Source organism: Choristoneura fumiferana, chromosome 18 (genome assembly GCF_025370935.1).
Source record: "Choristoneura fumiferana chromosome 18, NRCan_CFum_1, whole genome shotgun sequence".
Taxonomy (NCBI): domain Eukaryota; kingdom Metazoa; phylum Arthropoda; class Insecta; order Lepidoptera; family Tortricidae; genus Choristoneura; species Choristoneura fumiferana.
This window is the reverse complement of record NC_133489.1, coordinates 23,898,960-23,907,276: the sequence shown is the minus strand read 5'-3', so window position 1 is coordinate 23,907,276 and position 8,317 is coordinate 23,898,960.

Here is an 8,317-nt window from a genome sequence, read left to right as displayed (position 1 = left end):
CAGCTCACAGATCCACCCGGCATTCGATTAGCACCGCCTCACCGCTCACCGCGAGCAATTATATGGATTTGTATGGGCATGCGCTCCTTACACCAACTCCGTAGCGTCACCGGATCGCCTCACTCGCTCGTGTCCACGCGCGGACGGCGAGTGGGCCACTCGGCGATGGCTCGCTGCTCGTCCGCTTGCCTCGCGTGAAGCGCGCGCGGTCGGCGCGGCGCTCCCTACCCTCATGTCATAATAGACTACTAGGAAAATCGTGGTCCACGCGACGTCCACTCGTTGTCAATGCAGCGTCCACTCGTGGACCACCTGTCAACAACGAATGGACGCTGAAAGTAGAGGCGGTGCTGGTCGTATGCCGGATGGTTCTAATAAGCTGTGACCTTTAGAATTGGGTACCTACAAATATTTAACGCTACGAAAGTGAGAGCCCGAGTGTACAATAACTGTCCCTATGTTCCAGAGCACTCACCGTCCAGGTGACGAGCAGCTCGTCCGGCGCGGCGGCGCGCGCGCGCACGGCCAGCGGCGCGCCCGACGGAGCTGCGCCGGAAACAACGACCTCGATCACTCAAACGTGTTCATACAATCACACGGTCGCGGCGACAGCGCTACGAGACCGACCTTCCTCGAGCGTGGTGAAGAGCAGCGGCGCGGACGGCGGCGACGAGCCCACGTGGTTGACGGCCACGACGCGCAGCGAGTACGCGGTCGCGGGCTGCAGCTCGCCCAGCGTGGCGGCCGCGCCCCCCGCGCCCCCCGCGCCCCCCTCCAGCGTGAGGTTGCGCGCGGCGGGGCGAGGGGCGGCGGCGGCGCGAGCGCGGCCTCGTAGCGCGCGGCGCCGTCGGGCGGGTCCCAGCGCAGCCGCGCCCAGCGCGCGCCCACGCCGCCCAGCCGCAGCCTCGCCGGCGCCGCCGGGGGCTCTGCGCGGGGACAAGCCGTTAGACGCCTGCGAGACAGCGGCGGGCTCGCGCAGCTCCGACCGCGACCGACCTTCGACGTGCAAGTGCAGCGGCGCCTCCGCGCGGCCGTAGCGGTTGGCGGCGACGCAGCGGTACTCGCCGGCGTCGCCGGGCTCGGCCGCGCGCAGCCGCAGCTCGGAGCTCAGCGCCGCGCCCGCGCCGCCGCCGCTCTCGGTCACCGTCCACCTGCGACGGCCGCGCGTCGTCAGCGGATCAGGTATATCATAAAATGGCAACGTTTTATGAACGCCCGATTGTACGATCGGACCGTGATGCGCGTACCGAAAGGAGTCTCGGTCGAGGCGGCGGCCGTGGCGCGTCCAGCCGAGGCTGAGCGGCGCGTCCCCCCGCGCGCGGCACCGCAGCAGCGCGTCCCGCCCGCGCAGCGCCGACACGTTGCGCGGCGCCGGCTCCTCGAAGTGCGCGGGCTCTGCCGAGGGAGACGCACGCTTTTACAGCCTTATTCATAAAAAAACCTTAATTTAGGTTTGATCGGTCTGTTCCTTAGCAGACTGATTAAGCTTGTTAGAAGGTTGTCAGAAGTATGATTCATAAACGCTTGCTAGTAGTCTGCTAGTTGTTGAGCTGCTGATAGACGGATTAGATGCGTTATGTTGGCCATCTTGACAAATCAGACAAAAAATGGCCTCATCGATAATTTAAAAAAAAATATGACAGCAGTGACAGCAAATTAGCAGGGAAAAAAATAAAAAGCGAGATGTTTGTTTTCCCGCCATTTCCAATCCGCATGTTTATGTTGTACCTAAGTGCAAAAAGCCGTAATTATGTTAATCACGCTATTTTTTTTTCATATTTATCGTTAGTAAAGTAGCACTAATAAATACCTAATTTAGAGGATTTTTAAATACAAATTCCTGAAAATAAATTTTCCAGTTTTTTTTTAATCTTTGCATGACCCACACTATAAATATCTTCGGTATGTTTTTTTGCTCGTCAAAGTCAGCTGTTCAAACTTGTGGCGGCCATTTTGTGACTTAGCAGGGAGATAAAGGAGGCTCTGCGGTCCTCTAACTTTAGCAGAGCCTTGATCGACTGATTAGCGCTATCAGACGTTTATGAATCAATGTTTTTAGCATCGGGCCTTCAAGGAGCCTTCAAGGAGGCTCTAACTTTTTATGAATAAGGCCTCGGGGCGCGCGCGTTACCGACCGTGCACCGTGACGTCGACGTGCTTGAGTAGCGGCGCGCCCACGCCGTTGTCGGCGCGGCAGCGGTAGCGGCCCCGCAGCCCCGCGCGGCCGGCGCCGCCAGCGCGCCGCCCGCCGCCGCCCACGGCCCGCCGGACACCTCCTCCCAGCGCTCGTCGCTCTCCGGGTCGCTCAGAGATTCTCCTGTCGGTCGGATCGCATGATAATTTAGTAAACCTAAAGACTCCCGCCGCCGAAGTTATAAATACAACGTCACGCATCGCGGACGACGCATGTAGCCGGGCACTTACCGACTTTTCTATACCACGTGACGACCGGGGCCGGGTGACCTCGCGCGGCGCACTCGAGCAGCAGCGGCGCGCCCAGCAGCACGGCCACATCGGAGGGCTCCGTGGTCCAGGCCGGCGGCACTGCGCGCACAAGACGGCCGGTCAGCTCGTGTCAGGGGGCGGGGCGGGGGCGGGGCGCACTCACCCTTGACGCTGAGGTCGGCGCTGTACTCGGCGGCGGCGGCGGCGTTGGCGACGCGGCACGTGTAGCGTCCGGCGTGCCGCGCGTCCAGCGCGGGGAACACCAGCAGCGAGAAGTCCCCGAGGCTCTTCTCCTGGACCTGCAGCGCGGGCGGCAGCGGCGCGCCGTCCTTGCGCCAGGTGAAGTAGAGCGGGCGGTCGCCGGCCCACGCGCCGCACAGCGCCTGCGCAGAGCTGCCCTCGCGCAGCTCCGACGAGAACATGAACGGGGAGATCTGCGGCGGGTCTGCGCGCACCACCCGTTCCGCATATTAGCGACACGTTCGCGTACGTTGTCGATTCATTATTTACTAGCGACCTACGCCGGCTTTGCACGGGCAAAATAAATTAAAAACTGCCAAGTGCGAGTCGGACTCCCGCACGTAGGGTTCCGTACATTAGACATTAGCAAAAAACGGCAAAGAAACACGTTTGTTGTATAGGAGCCATCCTTAAATATTTATTTTATTCTGTTTTTAGTATTTGTTGTTATAGTTGCAACAGAAAACACCATCTGTGAAAATTTCAACTGTCTAGCTTCACGGTAGGTACATAAGATACTGCTTAGTGACAGACAGACAGACGGACAGTGGTGTCTTAGTAATAAGGTCCCGTTTTTATTACCCTTTGGGTACAAAACTGAGGTCTATAATCAAGAGCACACATTTTTCAACTCCATTTCCCAAAAACTACACCCGATCCGCGCGAAGCCGGGGCGCGTCAACGTAGAGTACCTACCTAAATGCATTTTTTGGTTATATTGATATTTTTAAATTCGTAATATCTTTTGAATGGAATGTCCGATTTCAATAATTCAAAAAGAAATCTACAGGTATTGAAACCGTCTTGAATATGAAATTATTTATTTGGATAAGGATTAATCTGTCATCTCCCAGGATAACAGGATCAAAGGGCCCAGAGGGGAGAGGACAGGTTAATGCAAAGGTATGGATGATAACATGGTCTGATTAAAGTCGGTATTTCTGTCAATTTTTATAATGTAAAAAACAGCGCATGCGATGAAAGATGTTTTATGACAACTTTTATTACATTTTTTCTGGTTATAAATATAGCCTATAGCACTTTGGAATAATTAAGAATTGTAATAGTGAAAGAATTTTTAAAAGCAGTTCAGTAGTTTTGAGTTAATTCGTAACAAACAAGCACAAATATAAAAATACAAAAATCCAGAAATCCAAATCTTTCCTCTTTATAATATTAGTTAGTATAGATTCCGGAATATTTCAGCGGACAATTTGATCACTCGGAGTGAAAGGTCCCGTGAAGGTATTCATTGGAATTTTAGGTCTAACATTTGATCTCGGTTTCGCTAGCTATGTCGAATACGACCCGACCACCCGCTGAGATATTCCTGATAGATTTGAAGACGGGTCGCGCACGGGCCTCTGTTCCACCTATCCCTACCGATAAAGATACTTGGAATATTTTCCTTTCTACATTACCGGTAGGGATAGAAGGAAATAATATGTCCACTTTTCCCTCCCAGCCCCCACCGGTGGGACATGTGGAATATTTTCCAACCATCCATACTAGCTGACCGTGTGGTAGAGACTTGTAGATTGTTTTCCAGTCATCCATACTAAGTGCCCGCCTGGTAGGGACTTGTGGATTTTTTTCAACCATCTATACTAGTTGACCGTGTGGTATTATTTCCAACCATCCATACTAGATCGCCGTCTTGTAGGGACTTTTTTTTCTACTTTTTATTTTGGCTGTCAATTTATTGTAATACATAATATAATTTATGTTTTGTATACATTTGACGATCCTTTTGTGAATTTCTTCTTTTAATTAACTGACATGTATTGTGTTTATAATGTATTTTTTCAAAGGGTAGGTAATAAATAAATCTGATCTAATCTCGTGGATTTTTTCCAACCATCCAAATCGATTTCCAGGTGACTCTCACAACGTTTTTTAATAAAATAACAGAAACAAAACGGTCAGTTAGTATGGATGGTTGGAAAAAAATCCACAAGTCCCTACCACACGGTCAGCTTAGTATGGAAATAGAAATAGAAATAGAAAACGTTTATTCGCATTTCGCAATTACATAAGTACACAAAATAAAACAAGTATAAAGGAAATATTAATGACAGTATTTGCGAAATCGCGAAATATGGATGGTTGGACAAAATTCCACATGTCGCTACCGCCGTGGATTTTAGTAGAAATACATGGAATGATATCCCTACCGGTGGAGAAGAAAGGAAAAATATTCCACATACCTCGATCAGGGGGGATACAGCGGTAGGGATAGGTGGAACAGGGGCGCACGGGACTGACTTAGGACTTGTATCTCGATGTCGCGGCGCGCGGTGCTCCCATCGGGCGCGGTCACGCTGCAGGCGTACGCGCCGGCGTCCGGGGCGCGGCGGCCGCAGCCGCAGCCCGGCGTCCCCCGCCCGCCCCGCGGCCCCGCCCGCCCCGCGGCCCCCGCCCGCCCCGCGGCCCCGCCCGCCCCGGGCCACCCACGCGCTCCGAGCCGCGCCACCACGTCACCGCGCTGCAACACAAAGAGCCCGCACCGTTATACGGAATTGATCCTGATTCGTCGTATTCCGGTTTTCGTCAGATTCCTGTTTCGTCGCATTCCTGATTCGTAGGATTTTCAATAATATCAAATGAAACTATGCAAATACCGCGACTACTTTTGTATTTAATATTTAAAACAAATCTTCCTTTCGAATAAATACTGGCTTACTGCATGATATTAAATCAATTATATATAGATAATTCCAACGAAACAAGAATACGACGAATCAGGAATGCGATGAAAGAGAAATCCAAGGAAACAGGAATACGACGAATCAGGAACAATTCACGAACGTCCTTATTTGTACCTCGTATGTGCTGACAGAACGTGCACATACAGTGTGGAAAAATAAGTCGGGCAATGGAGGGAAACTACCTTAAATCCTTAAGTTGACTCATTTTACTTAAAGGAGACATTCCTTTATTTTAAAAAAGAAACAAAACTGCATTCAAAGATTTTCTAAAACTCGCTTGCCTCGCCGGGACTCGAACCAACTAAAATTAAAAAAAAACCGACCAAAAGCGTGTCGGACACACGGAAACCTATTTCGGGCGTGTCCGACACGCTCTTGGCCGGTTTTTTTGTTTTTTTTTTCGTGCTACGGGCACAGCGCCTGCAGCGCAATACTTCTCAGCCTATTATTTGTAACACAACGTCAATATTTCATGTCATGTTTGAGAAAATTCCTTTACGATCCTCAGGACCATTTGATTGTTGATTAGGCGGCTTATGGTAGCCACAGACGTATCGGTTGACTTTTGCTAATTAAAGACTTGCACACTGCACAGTATACTAAATATAATCGTGCTGTACTTTATTTGCACAAACATCTTACCACACACGTATACTTATGCGAGTTTAACGAGTGAATTGATACCTACCTACTTCTGTTATTTTACCATTAAAAATTAAAGACCATTTAAATTAAATAATCGGTCAGCTCTACATGAGTGATTAAAATATCGCTTAGCTCAATGATGTGAGGAAGAAAAGAAAATTAAAGTGAACATCTTTCGATTCGAAAACTCATACGTAGTCCACGTGATTGAAATTTTGAAATATTGCAAGTGTTACAGCCGAAGCATCGAGTGACTCTCTCATCTCATAAGAAACGTGTTCACGGATCATTTGTCGAGAAAAGGTTCCACATAAGTACATAAGCGATTCGGTTTCGACGAGCGCACGTGTGCGCCGCAGGCAGGCGTATGGGTGAACCCGTAATTTTTTGAGTCGTGAACCGCGTATTTTCGGTCGCGTAATTTCTGCTGCATTCGGTTTTATACAAAAGTCCAGTTCGTGCCACACGGTGACTCAAAAAATTACGCCCGTCCGGCTTCACCCTAAAAGGAATCATCCTATAGAATGCACCTCTATGGACCTGATCGGATATCCAGCGTAGGGGCAGTAGACGGTGGCGTTGGTGCCCGCCACCACGCGCACCGGGCCCGCGGCGCGGATGGACGGCGGGCCTGCGGGCGAGAGAGATGGCGTGAGGGCGGCGCGTGGGGGGGGGGGGGGGGGGGGGTCAGCGACGCGCCGCACGCTCACCGTACACGTTGAGGCGCGCGGAGTGTTCGGCGGCGCCGTGGTCGTTGGTGGCGCGGCACGTGTAGCGGCCGCCGTCGGCCGGCGCCAGCGCGCGCAGCCGCAGCACCGACACGGCCGCGCCGCCCGACGCCGCCTCCTCCGACACCGAGTACCTGCCGCAACCACAGGCCGTCAGCGACCGACTGGCGCAACCTGGAACACTCTCAGACCGAGACGTACATTTGGGGATACTGTTCTGAGGCAGAGTTGCGGGTCATGGTGAGGCGCGTGGAACATGCATCTGCACTGAAGGCGCGCGTGACGCGCCTCCCCGCGACCCGATCCGTGCCTTGAGCCATAGCGTAGCCCAGACTGACGCTTCCTCGCGCGTGCCAAAATAGCGTTAAATGGCGGTTCTGCACGCAGCGACCATTTAACTTCATAACCCAGCGGGCCTCAGCTCACGTGGACAGTAACACAGGAGCGGTCGTGGCGGGCGTGTGAGGTGGTCAGGTCAGCTCACTGGTGCGGCGGGCGGTAGTGTGAGGTAGTCAGGTCAGCTCACCGGTGCGGCGCGCGGTAGTGTGAGGTGGTCAGGTCAGCTCACCGGTGCGGCGCGCGGTAGTGTGAGGTGGTCAGGTCAGCTCACCGGTGCGGCGCGCGGTAGTGTGAGGTGGTCAGGTCAGCTCACCGGTGCGGCGCGCGGTAGTGTGAGGTGGTCAGGTCAGCTCACCGGTGCGGCGCGCGGTAGTGTGAGGTGGTCAGGTCAGCTCACCGGTGCGGCGCGCGGTAGTGTGAGGTGGTCAGGTCAGCTCACCGGTGCGGCGCGTGGTAGTGTGAGGTGGTCAGGTCAGCTCACCGGTGCGGCGCGCGGTAGTGCGCGAGCGGCTTGTCATCGAGCAGCCACGTGATGCGGGGCGGGGCGCGGCGGCGGCGACGCACCGCAGCGTGGCGTCCCCGCCCGGCCGCAGCGCTTGCTCGATGAACGTGTATTGCAGCTCCGGCGCTGACTCTGCGTTGCATGGTTGAGCATAAAGTCGATGAATCATTCGGCTTTTACGTAAAATTTCAAGTTCTAAAATAAGCCAAACCAAGCTATTTGAAATCAAAAACATTTAATTTCGATTCGTAATAAACAAAATAAAATAAAAATAATAACATAAACGGTTTACGAGTTAAGATTCGAAACTGAATGTCATTGTGTTCCGAGAAAATTGGTTGCCGCGTCATTGACGTATCTCCCTGCCGGCGGCAGCGATCGGGTCGCGAGCGGCGCCGCCCGCGGGCCCGAGGACCCGGACTACCTACTTTAATTTAAATGCCACAAAGGAAGGCATTGTCATCGTGACAAAAGACACGTCTGCTCCAATATTTGCGGGCGCAGGTCCGGCGCCGGCCGCTGATTGATTCCTCGGCTCATCCGCGCCGGCCTTAGCGAGTGACATGAGAGAATCCCCAATATAAATATTAAATTTTAATTAAAATTAATTCAAGGGGGGGTTACATATTACAGGCTTATTACAGGCCACATTCAGTATAGATAAGGAAGATTTTTACCGAGCGGGTTTTTGAATTTGAAATAAAAAATTC